The sequence below is a fragment of the Arachis hypogaea genome, chromosome 18 (genome assembly GCF_003086295.3).
Source record: "Arachis hypogaea cultivar Tifrunner chromosome 18, arahy.Tifrunner.gnm2.J5K5, whole genome shotgun sequence".
NCBI classification, from domain to species: Eukaryota; Viridiplantae; Streptophyta; class Magnoliopsida; order Fabales; family Fabaceae; genus Arachis; species Arachis hypogaea.
In genome coordinates this window covers 47,809,072-47,828,418 of record NC_092053.1, presented here as the reverse complement: position 1 = coordinate 47,828,418, position 19,347 = coordinate 47,809,072, and the positions used below count along the sequence as shown (strand labels likewise).

At 40.1% G+C, this 19,347-nt stretch overlaps 2 non-coding genes across 2 annotated transcripts; both read right to left on the bottom strand.

The window, feature by feature from the left end:
- Positions 1-8,761: 8,761 nt before the first annotated feature.
- LOC112773893 (small nucleolar RNA R71) lies at positions 8,762-8,865 on the bottom strand. The gene has a single exon (XR_003188417.1). It is a non-coding gene; the product is annotated as a small nucleolar RNA R71 (small nucleolar RNA).
- An 8,552-nt stretch (positions 8,866-17,417) lies between these two features.
- LOC112773882 (small nucleolar RNA R71) lies at positions 17,418-17,521 on the bottom strand. Its single transcript, XR_003188406.1, has one exon. It is a non-coding gene; the product is annotated as a small nucleolar RNA R71 (small nucleolar RNA).
- Between the last annotated feature and the right edge of the window lie 1,826 nt (positions 17,522-19,347).

Here is a 19,347-nt window from a genome sequence, read left to right as displayed (position 1 = left end):
TGCAGAATTGTAAATGGAAATGGGGAATTTGCTCATAAAAGTAAATGGCAGAAATTAAAGAGAATGGGTAAGATCAGAGATGGGGAGTTCATTGGGCTTAGGAGATATTGCAATCCTCCGGATCAAGTTCATTTTCATCTCTTCCTCAATCAATGCACTCATTGATCTCCTTGACAATCTTAATTGATTGAATTACAAATTCAATCTCTCAAATCTTGATCAATAGCCAATTCCTTGGTCAATTGCTCATGAGAAGAGATGAAGTATGGTCACTGATTATACCACATGCATTTCCCAAATCAAGTATTGAGAGGGTTATAGTCACATACCCATCCAAACCCAATTTGGTCCAGCATGAGAAAGCATTTCTAGCTTGATCTCTTCATTCCTCTTTCAAGGTTCAAAAGAGATCCAAGTTTGAATAGCTTCTTTTCCAAGATAACTACCCAATTGGATGAAGATCGAAAGCTTTCAAGTAAAATCAAGAGAAAAGATAGAAGAAGAATAATGAAAATTAGTATTGATCTATCAAATTACAACAGAGCTCCCTAACCCATTGAAAGGGGTTTAGTTGTTCATAGCTCTAGAAAATGAAAACAAAGATGGAGAATACATCATAAAACTAGAAAATGCAGAGAAGGTAAAATACAGAGAGTAATTCTCTTTTCCAACTTTTCAGAACTCTCTAACAATTCAAAGTTACTCCTATATATACTACTTCTCTCTGCTTCTAGTTGGCTCTTCAAGTCTTGGGCCTTTGGATCTTGAGTTTGAAGCAGTTTTCTTCTTCGTTTGGGCTTGGCTTTCCTTGCAGAGAGAAAGTGTGAAGTGGGCAGAGACTTTAGCTTAGGACGTTAGGGGTGTTAACGTTTAGTGAAAATATGAGTTCGAGAACATTAGTGACAATCAACTTTCTCACTAACGTTCCTAAGTAAAAGCCACGTTAACTTCAACGTTAGTGGCACAAACGTTGCCACTATCGTTGCCTCTAAGTCCTTCGCACACGTTATTGAAACTTAACATTCCCAATAACTTTGAAAAGCCCCCTTTGTTCCCACGTTAGAGCCCACGTTAACTTAGTTAACGTGGCTGTTTAACGTGGGCTTGCCATCCTTCGAGAACGTTAGTGACACTCAACATTGTCACTAATGTTCCAAGGTGCCCCTATGTCTCACGTTAGAGTCCACGTTAACTAGGTTAACGTGGCTTCTAACGTGGCCATGCTTAGCCATCCCCAACGTTAGTGACAATGTTGAATGTTACTAACGTTGGCGTTTCTTTCACTCATCAACGTTAGCTTCCACGTTAACTAAGTTAATGTGGAAGTTAACGTGGCTCCTTGGGGGGTTGTGTGGTTGCTTCCAACGTTAGTGACAATGTTGGGTGTCACTAACATTGTCGACCACTCTTGCTTCTTACGTTAGCTCCCTCGTTAACCAAGTTAACATGGGAGTTAACGTGGTATGTTTCTCCTTAGGACAACGTTAGTGACAATGTTGAATGTCACTAACGTTGGCGTTTCTTCCCCCTTCTAACGTTAGAGGCCACCTTAACTAAGTTAACGTGGACTCTAACGTGGCCAGTTGTGAGCATTTGCCAACGTTAGTGACAATGTTAAGTGTCACTAACGTTGGCTCAACTTCCCCTCTCCACATTAGAGTTCACGTTAACTTAGTTAACGTGACTCTTAACGTGGTCATTGATGGCTTCGAGAGCGTTATTGGCAATCACTTTTCTCGTTAACTTTGCAAGTTACCTCCCATTCCTTGCTTCCTTTGGTCCTGAAATCAAGCAATAGAGTGCATCAAAGTTCTAGTACAAGTTATGGGTAATGCAGCATACAATTTGTCACTAAACTCATGCAAAATCCTCATGAAATAATGTAAAATGCACAATGTATGCTTGAATCAAGGTGTAAGTGAATATCTACCCAAAACTAGCTTATTTCCTAAGAGAATGCATGAAACTATCCTAAAAACAGTAAAGAAAAGGTCAGTGAAACTGGCCAAGATGCCCTGGCATCACAACACCAAACTTAAAGCTTGCTTGTCCCTAAGCAAGTACTGGAACAAGAGAATGATGAATGGGATGCCAAGAGCAATGAGTCATTCTTGTGGAAGTCATATCACTGATTTTATGGTGGTTTCATGCATAGCAACTTAGGTTCATTCCTTTACTAGCTTTCAGACCTTTATCATGTCCTAAAACACTCACCTTGCTTACATCCCATGGGACTTTTCTTCATTGATCCCTTTATTGTCATTTCAGAGCTTATTGGTGTTCTTAGGCTAAGTGCTCTGTAAGGGGGCAAATTTTTAAGATAAGCTTTCAGCCAACACTCCCGAACCAGTTGGTTCAAGATGCTAGGTGTTGAAGCACCCCTAAGGACTTACTCCCTCAAGTCTCTCCCCTATACATACACACCACAAGCATATAGTTCATTTATTTTCCTTCTTGAGACCTTGGATTTTCCTTCTTGAGACCTTGGTGTCCAGCACCTCTTTGGGTTACTAAATGCTCTGTGGTGAGGGTTACTCTTGATAATGGACTTTCAGCTGATAATCCCGGGTTAGTTAACCCAAGTTACCAAGTGATAAAGCACCCCTAAGAGCTTATTCATCCAAGTAGATCCCTCACACAGGAACACCACAGACACATATCTTAAGATCAAAACCATTGGTGCCTAGCCTTATTGCTTACTCTTTTTCTTTTGTTTTTCCACCTTCATTATTCTTTTCTCTTTCTCTTATTAGGATCTTGTCATATACTTAGTCTCATGAGTATATTCAAAGCAAAGTATTCAGGCCAGATAGTTGTCATCCCACCTTATGGTTGAACCAACTTAGCTAACTTATGATCATACCACAAACTCATGAATGTACTCCATAGTATGAACTCTACTCTGGCCTTTTGACACATAAACATTCTCTCTTCATTTGATTTAATGGGACAAGCATACAAGTAAGTAAAGTAAGATGCAGTGACATAAAGACTAGCACACATACACCTATTCAGAAAGAAAACTTAAAAGACAGAATTTAAAAAGATTTAAACATAACATGGAAGCAAGTTCTATTTCATACAAGATCTTCCTTATTTAAAACACAGAGAAAGTTGGAATAAAGAAGGAACTCCACCACCTTTTAATGTTGTGGATGTCCATGCTCTTTTCCTTGCTTGTCCTCCTTGTTTCCTCTTGCGTTTCCTCGTATCCGTGCCAATCTTGCCTGCTTCCAATCCTCAAGTGCCTTTCTCACTGACTCATGACTCTCTTCCACCCTTTGTCTTTCCTCTCGTGCTAATTCATCCTTCATTTCTTCATACCTGGCTATTCCTGGATGCAGTATTGGCAGCTGTCCCACTAAGTAGCCGAGCCTGGCTTGAGTGTTTATGTGATGTCCTGTCTCGCTCATGTAAACTCCTTCTGCGAATGCCCTTTGCTCGTCCAATAGTTCTGCCAGTTCTATTTGTCTTCGATGCATCTCATGTATGTGTGCCCCTTGATGTGCTTGGATGTTGATTAGCCTCTGGACTTGTGAGCAATTGCCACCCCCTCTGTTCGATTTTCTCCAGAATTTATGGTGACTCATTTGCATTGATTTGGAAGATTAACTCTGGCAATATCTTTCTGGCTCTTATCCGTTCGAATTCACGTTCATGAAAGGCAGTTTTGAATCTCTTCTCATCGAAAGGAACACTCTCTATGGGTTCCTTCCTCTTTTGCCTCTTTGAGCTTGATGATGCCATAAATTGAGTTGCTGTTTTGAGGGGGGGGTTGGAGGATACGGATAGATAAGGAATAGGTTGGCTAGGACAGAGTGTGATGAAGGGGGTTGAGCAAGCCGAAAGTATGAAGTGTGGAGAGTAGAAATTTGAGTGTGAGGAATGAGCATGCACTAAGGTTCACTTATATAGGGAGATCATGAGTGGATGGAAGGTGTGGATTGCAAGGATTGTTGCTTGATGGACGGTTGGGGTTGTGTATGAAGGAAGGACAAGGATCATCACTTAATGAGAGTGATTGGTTCGGTCTTCAAGGGTCTTCCTTCTCCAATGTTGCATGGCAACGTTTCCCCATGCGTTCCTTCTTGAGACATGTGTGTATTGTTCTTCGTTAAGTGGCGGAATCTCCCCCTATTTAATTGTCCAATCAATCCCCTTCAATGCTCTTTTCCTTTTTCCTATAAAGATTTAAAATAAGAAAATTAATATCATAAAAATCAAACTCTACGGCTAGAATAATAAAGAGAAGAAAAAGAGTTTGTTTATTTATGAATTTCAACTAACTAACTACTTGTGTATCCTTATAGGCAGATTGATGGCACCATGGGGTGACACCAAACTTAGTTTGGAGCACTGTGATGAAAGGTTTTGTTCAAAGCTCCAAGAGTTCTGTTTTGAACACCAAACTTGTTCTTCACTATATACTACATGATAAAGATTTCACCATGTATTTGTCAAGTTTTGGTTGAAATTCATAAACATTGCTTTTTTCACTATTTTCTAAAAACATATAAAACATGGGTTGCCTCCCATGAAGCGCTTCTTTAGCGTCATTAGCTTGACGTTTTTCCCTCATCAGGGTGGTTGGTAGTGCTTAAAGTCCTCCCCTCTTGCTGTGGACTTATATCCATTGGTTGGATCAATGATTTCTATATGTTCCAGGGAAAGAACTCTATTGATAGTGAATACCTTAGGTAGCTGAGATGGTACAGTGGGGAGATTAGGGGGAATATCTGGGAAGTAAGCTGAGACAATTCTATCCCCTGGAGAGAAGTCTTCGGTAGGGATCTTCTTGTTCCTCCACCTCCTTGGTACCTTCTTCTTTGTTTCTTTTGAGGTTGCCTTGCCCTCGGTGACCTCTTTTTCTAAAGGAGTTGTGATACTGTCTTTGGCCATGAAGAAGAAAGAAAAAGAAGAAGAAAAAGCCACTGAAAAGGGGCAACCAAAAAGCAAAAAAATTGAGAAAATAAGCTAGGCACCAATGGTTTGAACTTCTGAGACAAATGCCTGTGGTGTTTATGTATTAAGGATATGCTTGGATGAATAGGTTCTGAGGAGTGTTTCAACACTTGGTAACTTGGGTTAACTAACCCGGGATTATCAACCAAAAGTCCATTATCAAGAGCAACCTAAATACAAAACATTTAGTCACACAAAGAGGTGCTGGGCACCAATGTCTCAAGAAGAAATGTGAACTAAAATGCCTGGAGTGGATATGTGTAGTGCACTGATAAGAAAAAGAAAATGCCAAAGGCTGGTGCAACACATGACACTAAGCAAACAAGGAGCAAAGAAGCTCTAAGAAAAAGAAAAGAAAAACAAAGAAGAGAAAAGTGCCAAGGACATAAGAGTCACAAGAGGCCATAGTAGTGTTTGATGGATGCAATGAAAAAGTGATAATCTTACCTGATAAGAATGAAAAGTGATGCTGCAACTTTCTGCATAAAACCCTTCTGATGAACTTAAAGTGCTTACTAATATAGCCAATGGGATTGCTTTCTGTTCATGCTTTTTTCTCAAATAACTCAGGACTTGCTTAGGGACAAGCAAGTATTAAGTTTGGTGTTGTGATGCCAAGGCATCTTAGGCTAGTTTCACTAGCATTTTTCTGTTAGTTTTAGTAGTTTTATGCATTTTCTTGAGCTTAAAGTAACCAAGAATGGTTAAATGAATAACAAAGCAATGAACCATCCAAACAGTATGATTTTGATGCAAATTCCATGAGTTTTTAGTTATATTACTTGAATGCTATGAATGGAAGATTTCTCATGAAATTTTGCAAGACTTTGATGCAATTGTTTGGATGATTTCAGGGAAGAAGAGGCTAGGCAAGGAAGCAACAAAATCAATAAAGGAAGCTTGAATATCACATGTGGAGTTTAAGTTCCAGTTTAAGCTTAAACTGGAGCTTAAACGCCAGAATCATGAAGGCTAAGAAATGCTGGAACTGAAGTTTAACCTCCAGTTTAACCTTAAACTGGAGGTTAAACGCCAGAATGAAAGTCTCACCAAAGAAGCATTTCCACGTTTAACCTCCAGTTTAACCTTAAACTGGAGGTTAAATGCCAGAAGTGGGAAATTCACCATGGGAGCAATTCCACGTTTAAGCTCCAGTTTAACCTTAAACTGGAGCTTAAACGTGTTCGACCAAGTTTTCTCCTCCAGGGTTGCTTTCTCCATTCCCACGTTTAAGCTCCAGTTTAACCTTAAACTGGAGCTTAAACGTGTTCGACACCTCCAGGGCTACCTTTCTCAGCTTCCACGTTTAAGCTCCAGTTTAACCTTAAACTGGAGCTTAAACGTGTTCGACCTCCAGGATGGCTTTCTCTATTTCCACGTTTAAGCTCCAGTTTAACCTTAAACTGGAGCTTAAACGTGTTCGACCTCCAGGGCTGCCTTTCCTATCTCCACGTTTAAGCTTCAGTTTAACCTTAAACTGAAGCTTAAACGTGTTCGACTAAGTGACCCTCCAGGGCTGCCTTCTTCCATTTCCACGTTTAAGCTTCAGTTTAACCTAAAACTGAAGCTTAAACGTGCTTCCACAAAAGGCATCACTGGAAGTGTCTGGCGTTTAAGCTGCAGTTTAAGCTTAAACTGCAACTTAAACGCCACTCTTGGAAAAGGTTTCTGGGCCAAAAATATTGCGGTTTAAGTTAGTATTTGAGCACAAACATTAACTTAAACTTACTCTGGTATGAAACCCAATTGAATATCATGGTTTATGGGATTGGGCCTGAAGGATTGATGAGTCTGAAATTTCAATTTGTTGAGTCATGTGTCATTATTTGATTATCACTAAGTTGGCTCAATGAATGTTACAGAATTTGGATCAGCAGCCTCATCAAGATTATGGATCATAAACCCAAGGCAAAAGGAAAGCAGGGAGAGGCCTCAAAGCCCAAGAAACACAACAGAAGCTCAATATAGAAAGTGTATAAATAGGATAGAATTTAAGTTAGGAAGGACTTTTATCTTTTCATTTGGCTAGTTTTCATATCTTTGTAATTGAATTCAGAGCTATGACTCACTAAACCCCCTTTCATTGGGTTAGGGAGCTCTATTGTAATTCAATGAATCAATAATAGTTTATCTTCTTCTTCAATCTTTTCTCTTGAATTTTGTTAGAAAGCTTCTCGATCTAATTCCATTGGGTAGTTGTCTTGGGAAAGAAACTACCCATAATTGGAATCCTTCGGAACCTTGGGAAAGGAATGGAGGATTCATGCTAGAGAAGCTTTCTCACAGTGAATTGGATTGGGGTTTGGATGGATATTGTGACATGTAATCCTACCAAATTGTGGTTCATGAAACTGTGTGGTATAATCAGTGATCGAGCATCATCTCTTCTTATGAACATTTAAACCAAGGGATTGGGAATTTGTTTGTTTTTAGAGAGAATTGGTGAGCCAAGGGATTGGGATCCAATCATATAAGATTACCAAGCAAAATTCAATGAACGCATTGGTTGAGGAAGAGATAAACATGTTTTGATTCGGAGATCTTAATATCTCCTATAACCCAATGAATTCCCCATTTCTGATTTCCACTTTCTCTTTACATTCTGCAATTAAATTCATGCAATCACCCCCATTCCCTTTTAATTTCAGCAATTTAGCTTCTGCTCTTTACTTCATGCAATTTAAGATTCCGCCATTTCAATTTCTTGTCATTTACGTTCCGCCAATTTTACATTCCGCAATTCTCATCTAAATTTTGATTCCGCTCAACTAGAACACACTTCTAATCCGAATTGCTCACTCAACCAATCCTTGTGGGATTCGACCTCACTCTATTGTGAGTTTTTACTTGACGATAACCGGTGCACTTGCCGGAAGGAATTTTGCCGATCGTGCAATTTCCTAAATCGTGGCATAACAAGTTTATGCGCATCAAGTTTATGGCGCCGTTGCCGGGGATTGGTTTTCGATTGACAATTCTCAAATTGGAAGTTAACTAGATTGAGCATTTTTCTTGCTTTGTTAATTCAGTTCAAGTTACTTGTTGAATTGTAATTTCTGCACTCTGTTACATGGTTTCTTTCTTTATGCTTTAAATTCAAGCAACTAACTCACTGACTCACTAACTATTTGAATTAATTCCTCAACTACTCTAACCATACTCTTCCATTAACCAAGAGTATTTCAATTGTTTGTTGCCTGTGCGGTGTTCTTGTATGACAGGTAGGAGAGGAGAGACATCAACTCCTCCATATACCGAACCAGAGAGGACCCTTCATAGACTTAGAAGGGAAGCAAGAGGGAAGAGAGTACTGGGAGAAGAAGAATCTGAAGGAGAATCTGAGGACAATTTTGAGGAAGCTCTAGATCTCAACATGGATAGAGAAGTTCACAACCATGAGAGAGCTGATGGAAACAATGCCATTCCTGAGAGGAGGGTTCTTAGTTCATACATAAACCCAACCTCTGGGAATTGTGGTAGCAGCATTCAGAAACCACCCATTCAGGCCAACAATTTTGAGCTCAAACTACAGCTAATATCACTTGTGGAGAATCATTGTTCATTTGGTGGGAGTGCTAATGAAGATCCAAACCAACACCTCACAAAATTCCTGAGAATTTGCGACACTGTGAAGTCCAATGGAGTCCAGGAAGATGCCTATAAACTGCTTTTGTTCCCATTTTCACTTAGGGACAAGGCAGCTAAGTGGCTGGAATCATTCCCAAGGGGGAGCCTAACAACATGGGACGAGGTGGAAAGCAAGTTTCTGGCACGTTTCTACCCCCCACAAAAGGTCAATAGGCTTCGATCTGAGGTTCAGACTTTTAGACAACAAGATGGTGAAACTCTCTACGAGGCATGGGAGAGATTCAAGGATTTGACAAGGAAATGCCCACCAGACATGTTCCATGACTGGGTGCAATTGCATATTTTCTATGATGGACTCTCTTATGAATCAAGGAAGGCTGTAGACCATTCATCAGGAGGTTCATTGAACAAGAAAAAGACTGTGGAAGAAGCCATTGAAGTGATTGAGACAGTGGCTGAGAATGAGTACTACTATGCATCAGAGAGACACAACACTAAGGGAGTCATGGAGCTGAACCATGTTGATACAATCCTAGCCCAAAACAAGGTGTTTGCCAAGCAACTAGCAGAGCTCACCAGGAAATTAGAAACAAAGCAAGTGGCTGCGATACACACACAAGATCAAGAGGAAGAAAGCACTGAAGGAGGTGATTGGGAAGAGGCCAATTATGTAGGAAATCAACAAAGGCAACCATATGATCCACATTCCAACACTTACAACCCAGGGTGGAAAAACCACCCAAACTTTGGGTGGGGAAACCAGCAAAACCAACATAACAAGTCCACATACCAAAACTCCAACCAAAGATCATACCAAGCCACACAAAACACTTACTCCCAACCATCATATCATGGCCAAAATAATCAACCTACCCAACCTAATCCGAACCAACAATTTCAAGATCAATTAAACAGGATAGAAGGAAGGCTGGCAAACATGGGTCAGGACGTAAGTGAGTTGAAAAGCTTTAGGGATGAGGTGAGATCTACCTTAAGGGACCATGGTGAAAGACTAAAGAGGATGGAGTCTCAAGTAGGAGAGCTATCCCAACAAGCCCCCAAGTCCACAGCAGTGTTCCCTAGTGACACGGAAAAGAATCCTAAAGGGGAACAAAAGGGAGTGAGATGGGAAGACTGCAAAGCCATCACTATATTGAAGGAAATCTCAGAAGAAGAAGGAATCAGACCCTCAAAACAGGAGCCAGAAATCTTGAAGGAAAGTGTGGAAGAAGCTAAGCAGGAAAGTGAAACTGAGCAAGCCAAGGAACTGCAAAAAGGCATGATAGAAGCATATCAACCAAAAGCACCATTTCCTCAGAGGTTAGGAGGAGGAGAAAAAGGGAAAACCTATTCAAGGTTTTTAGAGACATTTAAGTCTCTCCATATTAATATTCCCTTTCTTGAGATTCTCCAGCAAATGCCTACACATATCAAGTATTTAAAAGAATTGTTGAGCAAGAAAAGAGTTTTGAAGGGAGGACAAACGGTAACAATGAACAAAGAATGCAGTGCCCTCATCAAGAAGGACACAGTTTCTAAGAAAACAGACCCAGGAAGTTTTCATATCCCCTGCATCATAGGGGGAACAAAAATTGATAGAGGATTCTGTGATCTAGGAGCTAGCATAAATGTGATGCCTCTAACTCTCATGAAGAGGCTACAACTGAATGAGGTGAGATCCACTGATGTAATCATACAACTAGCTGACAAAACTCAGAAGCAAGCTGAAGGGGTAGTTGAGAATGTGCTGGTTAGAGTGGGAGATTATTACTTCCCCACAGACTTCGTCATTTTGGACATGGAGGAAAGCTACCTACACCCTATCATTCTGGGCAGGCCATTTCTAGCCACTACCAGAGCGATCATAGATGTAGAACAAGGAGAGCTAATTCTGAGAATACGTGATGAACAGCTCATTTTCAAACTTTTCAAACCTACATCTGAGCCTGAACCAGAATCGGAAAAGCCTAAGGATGATAGTAGCCATCTATGTTTGGAGGAAAGCAAGCCAGCAACTGAAACTCTAAAACAGTCCTTGGAAGGCAAACGAGAATTGCAAGAGTTAAAGCCACAAGAATCAATGGAAACAGATCAGAAGGATCCTCATGCATAAGGGTCAATGAAGAAATCCTCAGGAGAAAGGGAAGAATTGTAAAGAAATTGCCAAGAGGGTGGAGAAACAAGAAAATTCCCACTGAAGGTTTCTCTCCGGGAGATAAAGTGATATCAAGCCATTATCTGCCAATTCCACCTGGCCTCAAAACCATTCCTTCCCAGCTCCCTCAAGTGTTCACAATCAGGAAAGTTCTTTCTATGGAACATTTAGAAATCATGAAGGAATCAAGTGGGGACGTTTTCATAGTGAGAGGAGAAGACGTCAAGCACTACAATCCACCCTAACAAGGGACAACCGTCAAGCTAGTGACGTTAAAGAAGCGCTTCATGGGAGGCAACCCATGTTTTAATATCCTTACTTTTTTTGTTTGTGGCATTTAATAAAGCATGGTTTCTTATGCATGAACTTGAATCCTCAGGACAACTGCTGAAAGAGTGCACTAAACATTGCATGTAAAATACAATTTGTCTCTAAGTTTGGTGTGCCTGAAGGCACCCCAAATTTTATTCAAAATGCATTCAATTTTTCATTCAAAATGCACAACCAAACATTAAGTTTGGTGTTCCTCTTTGAACACGGTTCATGAAAAGCAAGAAGTTCCTCTGGATTTCGAAATTCATGACAAGTATACCATTCGCATGTTTTAATACTTTGGTTTCAATCACTTAGGGTAGTAAATTTGTTTAGAATCAAAGAGCCAAAGTGACTATGATTTATTAGAATTATGCACATTCATTAAGGACAACCAATATGGATTTCATGTCATCAGGAGACTTTACCAAACACTAAGTTTGGTGTCCAGTAATAAGTGTGCATACATACAAAAGTCACGGCTATAAGCTCATGAAGTCAATCATTGATTTACATGTGCAAGTACTATTCATCATTCACATGGACCGAAAAATGATAGCAAACTTGTTTGTTGTGCAGGTACAAAAGAAAAGACAAAAATGGAGGAAAAAGACAAAGGGAGGTACGATGCTTGGTCAAAAAGAAAGTTCACAAGTCTTTGAAACTAACACATGGGAAAAGGAAGTTCTGCAAGAAAAGATAGCTACATGTACAACCTAATGCACCCGGAATACTTCCAAGAAAATGAAAAGCAATTCGTCCTTCTCCCTAATTCATATATTTACCATCAAGCCACCCTTCACAAACCACCCTAGCCGTCCATTTTTCACTCACGGGCACTATAAAGAACCACTTGGGGAACGAGTTCAACACCACCAAATCTCCTTCATGCACATTTGTTCATCATAGCATAACTATCTCTTGCCGAAAACAACCTCACCACACTTCCAACAACACTTCTTCCTTCACCTTGTCAACTTTAGCTTGTCACTTACCCAAAACTAAAGAACCAATGGCAGCTTCATCTAGCCACAAAAGAAGAAAAGACAAGCAGCCAATGGAGGAGAACAGGGAATTCGATGCATGGAGATACAAATCAGTTTTCCATGAGATTCAAGCCGAATGGATGAGACCTAAAAGTACTAGCCGAGGTTCCCTTTGACCTTGAAAAGGATGAGTTCCCTGGTGTTTGGGAAAAGATCAAAAAGAGGAAGTGGGAGCTCCTGACTAAGCCAATCACTAAAATCAACATCAACTTGGTGAAGGAGTTTATGCAAATGCAGTGAGGGAGATTCAACCAAGAAACCCACATACAAAAGCTATGTGAGAGGGGTGGAAGTTGACTTCAGCCCAAAGCAATCATGAGAACTCTTGGACTGAAAAACATACATTTCAGCCAAGCAAGTTATTGAGAAAGGATGATAGGAGAACCTGACTATACAACTATTGCTGAAACCTTTGGCCATCAGAGCTGAATGGGTGAGAAAAACAAGAGGGGCTCCAAGAGTCTTGAGAAGGGGAGACCTAACACCGAAGCTAAAGGGTGGTATGCAATAGTTAGGAGATCCATCCTACCCACTGCAAACTCTTCAGAAATAGTCCCTAAAAGAGCCATCTTGCTACATTGCATTATGGTGGGAGGGGAGATCAAAGTTCATAAACTCATTGCTGAACAGATACAAGAGTTTAGTGAGAAAAGTGACCCTGAATCCTGGCTCCACTTCCCTAGCACCATCATTAGACTATGCATCGATGCCCAAGTACCACTTGAAGATGAAAGACCTAATTGGCTATATCCTGGAATGGCCATAACTGCGTACAGAATGACTCTTGGCCCAACTGCTCCAAGACATACAAAAAGAAGAAATGAAGAAGAGCAACAAGCAGAAGCAGAGCAAGAAGGACAAGAAGGAGAAGAAGGAGAAGAAGAGCAAGAAGAGCAAGGAATTCCAGAAAGAAGGCAACAAATTCCCAGAGATCCCATGAATATGAGCAGAATGCAGGAAATCATAGAAGGAATGTCTCAACAATACATGAGGTCTCAGGAGAGACAAGAGGACTTTCACCTGAAAATGATGGATATGCAAAGGAACTTTGAATCAAGATTCTTAGATTGCAAAGGGAACAGAATTTACAATTACAGGAATCCTTCAGCCACATATGCCAACACCAAGATGCCAATGTCTTGGCAATCAAGGAAGCCACCACTTTACAGAATGCAAGATACTCAGTTCAAGCTGATTACAACATCAGTTCTCAAATCAAGCTTAACTACATAGGGGAACATCTACACAAGATGGACCCAGCATTCCCAGCTTTTGATGAGTATTTCAAAGGGAGGAAAGAAGGAGAAATAAACAAGGCAATGATCCTTGAAAAAGGAGTGGAAGAAACAATGAAAAAGGCTGGATTCTGGAAAAAGCTCATAAGAAAAGACAAAGGAAGTACAAGTGGTCAAAAAGAGGCAGGAAGCAAGAAGAAGCAGGATCCCAAGAATTAAGAAGAACCAAGCAATAAATAAGAGGTGGTCTCGTTCCTTAATAATCAAATGATAATTGGTGAATTGTCTTTATGAGCTTTCTTTCATCATAAGCCATTTAAGTGTTATGTGGAGTTTTTAGTATGAGTGTCTGTTTATTGCTTTGAATAAAGTGAATGCCTGATGTTGGATATAACTTCACCTTCTTAATCAAATGCTTGCCATGCTTGTTCTGTTTCCAAAATAAAAGAAAAGTTTGAACAAAAGTAACTTGGCTCAATTAGTGACAAATCAAGTAGAATTAAGTGGTGGTATGCATGCTTGATTGTTTAAGTCAGATCACTGGAATAGAGTGTAGAATTATCATTTTTTTGTGTAGAAATTGAAAACTGTCTATGGATCTTGATGAATAAATTCTTTGGCCATGAAAAGAAAGAAAAAGAAGAAGAAAAAGCCACTGAAAAGGGCAACCAAAAAGCAAAAAAATTGAGAAAATAAGCTAGGCACCAATGGTTTGAACTTCTGAGACAAATGCCTGTGGTGTTTATGTATTAAGGATATGCTTGGATGAATAGGTTCTGAGGAGTGTTTCAACACTTGGTAACTTGGGTTAACTAACCCGGGATATCAACCAAAAGTCCATTATCAAGAGCAACCTAAATACAAAACATTTAGTCACACAAAGAGGTGCTGGGCACCAATGTCTCAAGAAGAAATGTGAACTAAAATGCCTGGAGTGGATATGTGTAGTGCACTGATAAGAAAAAGAAAATGCCAAAGGCTGGTGCAACACATGACACTAAGCAAACAAGGAGCAAAGAAGCTCTAAGAAAAAGAAAAGAAAAACAAAGAAGAGAAAAGTGCCAAGGACATAAGAGTACAAGAGGCCATAGCAGTGTTTGATGGATGCAATGAAAAAGTGATAATCTTACCTGATAGAATGAAAAAGTGATGCTGCAACTTTCTGCATAAAACCCTTCTGATGAACTTAAAGTGCTTACTAATATAGCCAATGGGATTGCTTTCTGTTCATGCTTTTTTCTCAAATAACTCAGGACTTGCTTAGGGACAAGCAAGTATTAAGTTTGGTGTTGTGATGCCAAGGCATCTTAGGCTAGTTTCACTAGCATTTTTCTATTAGTTTTAGTAGTTTTATGCATTTTCTTGAGCTTAAAGTAACCAAGAATGGTTAAATGAATAACAAAGCAATGAACATCAAACAGTATGATTTTGATGCAAATTCCATGAGTTTTTAGTTATATTACTTGAATGCTATGAATGGAAGATTTCTCATGAAATTTTGCAAGACTTTGATGCAATTGTTTGGATGATTTCAGGGAAGAAGAGGCTAGGCAAGGAAGCAACAAAATCAATAAAGGAAGCTTGAATATCACATGTGGAGTTTAAGTTCCAGTTTAGCTTAAACTGGAGCTTAAACGCCAGAATCATGAGGCTAAGAAATGCTGGAACTGAAGTTTAACCTCCAGTTTAACCTTAAACTGGAGGTTAAAGCCAGAATGAAAGTCTCACCAAAGAAGCATTTCCACGTTTAACCTCCAGTTTAACCTTAAACTGGAGGTTAAACGCCAGAAGTGGGAAATTCACCATGGGAGCATTCCACGTTTAAGCTCCAGTTAACCTTAAACTGGAGCTTAAACGTGTTCGACACAAACTCTCCCAAAGAAGCATTTTCACGTTTAACTCCAGTTTAACCTTAAACTGGAGTTAAACGCCGAAGGAAGAAAGGCACCAGGAGCATTCCACGTTTAAGCTCCAGTTTAACCTTAAACTGGAGCTTAAACGTGTTCGACCTCCAGGAGCCTTTCCCTCTTCCACGTTTAAGCTCTAGTTTAACCTTAAACTGGAGCTTAAACGTGTTCGACCTCCAGGGCTGCCTTTCCTATCTCCACGTTTAAGCTTCAGTTTAACCTTAAACTGAAGCTTAACGTGTTCGACTAAGTGACCCTCCAGGGCTGCCTTCTTCCATTTCCACGTTTAAGCTTCAGTTTAACCTAAAACTGAAGCTTAAACGTGCTTCCACAAAAGGCATCACTGGAAGTGTCTGGCGTTTAAGCTGCAGTTTAAGCTTAAACTGCAACTTAAACGCCACTCTTGGAAAAGGTTTCTGGGCCAAAAATATTGCGGTTTAAGTTAGTATTTGAGCACAAACATTAACTTAAACTTACTCTGGTATGAAACCCAATTGAATATCATGGTTTATGGGATTGGGCCTGAAGGATTGATGAGTCTGAAATTTCAATTTGTTGAGTCATGTGTCATTATTTGATTATCACTAAGTTGGCTCAATGAATGTTACAGAATTTGGATCAGCAGCCTCATCAAGATTATGGATCATAAACCCAAAGCAAAAGGAAAGCAGGGAGAGGCCTCAAAGCCCAAGAAACACAACAGAAGCTCAATATAGAAAGTGTATAAATAGGATAGAATTTAAGTTAGGAAGGACTTTTGATCTTTTCATTTGGCTAGTTTTCATATCTTTGTAATTGAATTCAGAGCTATGACTCACTAAACCCCCTTTCATTGGTTAGGGAGCTCTATTGTAATTCAATGAATCAATAATAGTTATCTTCTTCTTCAATCTTTTCTCTTGAATTTTGTTAGAAAGCTTCTCGATCTAATTCCATTGGGTAGTTGTCTTGGGAAAGAAACTACCCATAATTGGAATCCTTCGGAACCTTGGGAAAGGAATGGAGGATTCATGCTAGAGAAGCTTTCTCACAGTGAATTGGATTGGGGTTTGGATGGATATTGTGACATGTAATCCTACCAAATTGTGGTTCATGAAACTGTGTGGTATAATCAGTGATCGAGCATCATCTCTTCTTATGAACATTTAAACCAAGGGATTGGGAATTTGTTTGTTTTTAGAGAGAATTGGTGACCAAGGGATTGGGATCCAATCATATAAGATTGCCAAGCAAAATTCAATGAACGCATTGGTTGAGGAAGAGATAAACATGTTTTGATTCGGAGATCTCAATATCTCCTACAACCCAATGAATTCCCCATTTCTGATTTCCACTTTCTCTTTACATTCTGCAATTAAATTCATGCAATCACCCCATCCCTTTTAATTTCAGCAATTTAGCTTCTCGCTCTTTAATTCATGCAATTTTACATTCCGCATTCTCATCTATCCCGCCAATTCTAATCCGAATTCTCAACAATCCTTGATTCGACTCAACTAGGAACTACGATCTTTCAATTGCCGAATTTCTTCGTACATCAATCCATCTTTGTGGGGATTGGTTTTCTCATTCTCTATTTGTGAGTTTTTTGCTTGACGCAAGTTACTTGGTTTTTTCTGCACTTGCAGAATGCCTTTTGCCTGATCTGTCTACAATTTTCCCTCAAATACTCCATTAACAAGTTTACTGGCGGGCATGCAAAGGAGAGACATCAACTCCTCCATATACCGAACCAGAGAGGACCCTTCATAGACTTAGAAGGAAGCAAGAGGGAAGAGAGTACTGGAGAAGAAGAATCTGAAGGAGAATCTGAGGACAATTTGAGGAAGCTCTAGATCTCAACATGGATAGAGAAGTTCACAACCATGAGAGAGCTGATGGAAACAATGCCATTCCTGAGAGGAGGGTTCTTAGTTCATACATAACCACCTCTGGGAATTGTGGTGCAGCATCAGAAACCACCCATCAGCCAACAATTTTGAGCTCAAACCACAGCAATATCATTTGGAGAACATTGTTCATTTGGTGGGAGTGCTAATGAAGATCCACCAACACCTCAAAATTCCTGAGAATTTGCGACATGAAGTCCAATGAGTCCAGGAAGATGCCTATACTGCTTTGTCCCATTTCACTTAGGGGAACGAGCCTAACAACATGGGACGAGGTGGAAAGCAAGTTTCTGGCACGTTTCTACCCCCCACAAAAGGTCAATAGGCTTCGATCTGAGGTTCAGACTTTTAGACAACAAGATGGTGAAACTCTCTACGAGGCATGGGAGAGATTCAAGGATTTGACAAGGAAATGCCCACCAGACATGTTCCATGACTGGGTGCAATTGCATATTTCTATGATGGACTCTCTTATGAATCAAGGAAGGCTGTAGACTATTCATCAGGAGGTTCATTGAACAGGAAAAAGACTGTGGAAGAAGCCATTGAAGTGATTGAGACAGTGGCTGAGAATGAGTACTACTATGCATCAGAGAGACACAACACTAAGGGAGTCATGGAGCTGAACCATGTTGATACAATCCTAGCCCAAAACAAGGTGTTTGCCAAGCAACTAGCAGAGCTCACCAGGAAATTAGAAACAAAGCAAGTGGCTGCGATACACACACAAGATCAAGAGGAAGAAAGCACTGAAGGAGGTGATTGGGAAGAGGCCAATTATGTAGGAAATCAACAAAGGCAATCATATGATCCACATTCCAACACTTACAATCCAGGATGGAAAAACCACCCAAACTTTGGGTGGGGGAACCAACAAACCCAACCACAAACCAAAACCTTACAACCATAACCAACATAACAATTCCACATACCAAAACTCCAACCAAAGATCATACCAAGCCACACAAAAACACTTACTCCCAACCATCATATCAAGGCCAAAATAATCGACCTACCCAACCTAATCCGAACCAACAATTTCAAGATCAATTAAACAGGATAGAAGGAATGCTTGCAACCATGGGTCAAGACATAACCGAATTGAAAGCTTTTAAGGAAGAAGTAATTTCCAACTTGCAAAACCAAGGAGCTGCCATCGAGAAGTTAGAAAATCAAATTGGGTATTTGTATAAGCAAATCCCTGGGCCAAGTGTTTCTCATGCTGCCAAGGCTATTGCAAGGGAAGAATGTAAAGCCATAACCCTCAGAAGTGGAAAAAAGCTAAAGGAGATCTCAAGTGAACCCACAGAGGATGAAGCAAGGGAAAATGTGAGAGACAAGGAACAGGGACAATCCTTTACACCGTCTGCAACAAGAGAAAAGAAAAAGAGGTCTGAAGCCGTATAAACCCAAAGCACCATATCCTCAATGTTGATGAAAGGTGAAAAGGATGGCCAATTCTCCAGATTTTTGGAGATTTTCAAAGAAGCTTCAAATCAACATCCCGTTTGCTGAGGCAATAGAGCAAATGCACTCTATGCAAAATTCTTAAAGGAATTAATGACCAAAAAGAGAAGCTGGAGAAATGAGGAAACTGTGTTGTTGACTGAAGAATGCAGTGCATCATTCAACACAAATTGCCTCAGAAACTGAAGGATCCAGGCAGTTTTTAAATCCCCTGCATCATAGGAGAAGTCATGGTGGAGAAGGCCTTGTGTGACTTAGGGGCCAGTATCAATTTGATGTCTCTAACAATGATGAGAAGAATGGAGATTGAGGAAGCCAAACCAACAAGAATGGCCCTCCAATTAGCAGACCGAACCTTTAAATTCCCTCATGGGATAGTTGAGGATTTGTTGGTAAAAGTGGGAGATTTCATATTCCCTGCCGATTTTGTGGTATTAGATATGGAGGAAGAAGCCGAAGCTTCAATAATTCTGGGAAGACCTTCCTGGCTACTGCAGGAGCCATCATAGATGTCCAAAAGGGTGAGCTCACTCTTAGACTACATGATGAGCAATTGGTGTTTAACGTATTCAAGGCAATGAGCTATCCATCAGAATCACTAAAGGAATGCATGAGGGTGGATGTAGTGGACATTGCAGTACAAGAAACCTTTGAGAAAACAACAAAGGAAGTGGCAGAGGAGGAGTTCACCAAGGATATTGAAGATAGTGACATCAGGCTGCTGAACAACCATGCCAAGCATGCCAGATAAAGTGAAAGAAGAGAAGGAAGCACCAAAACCTGAGC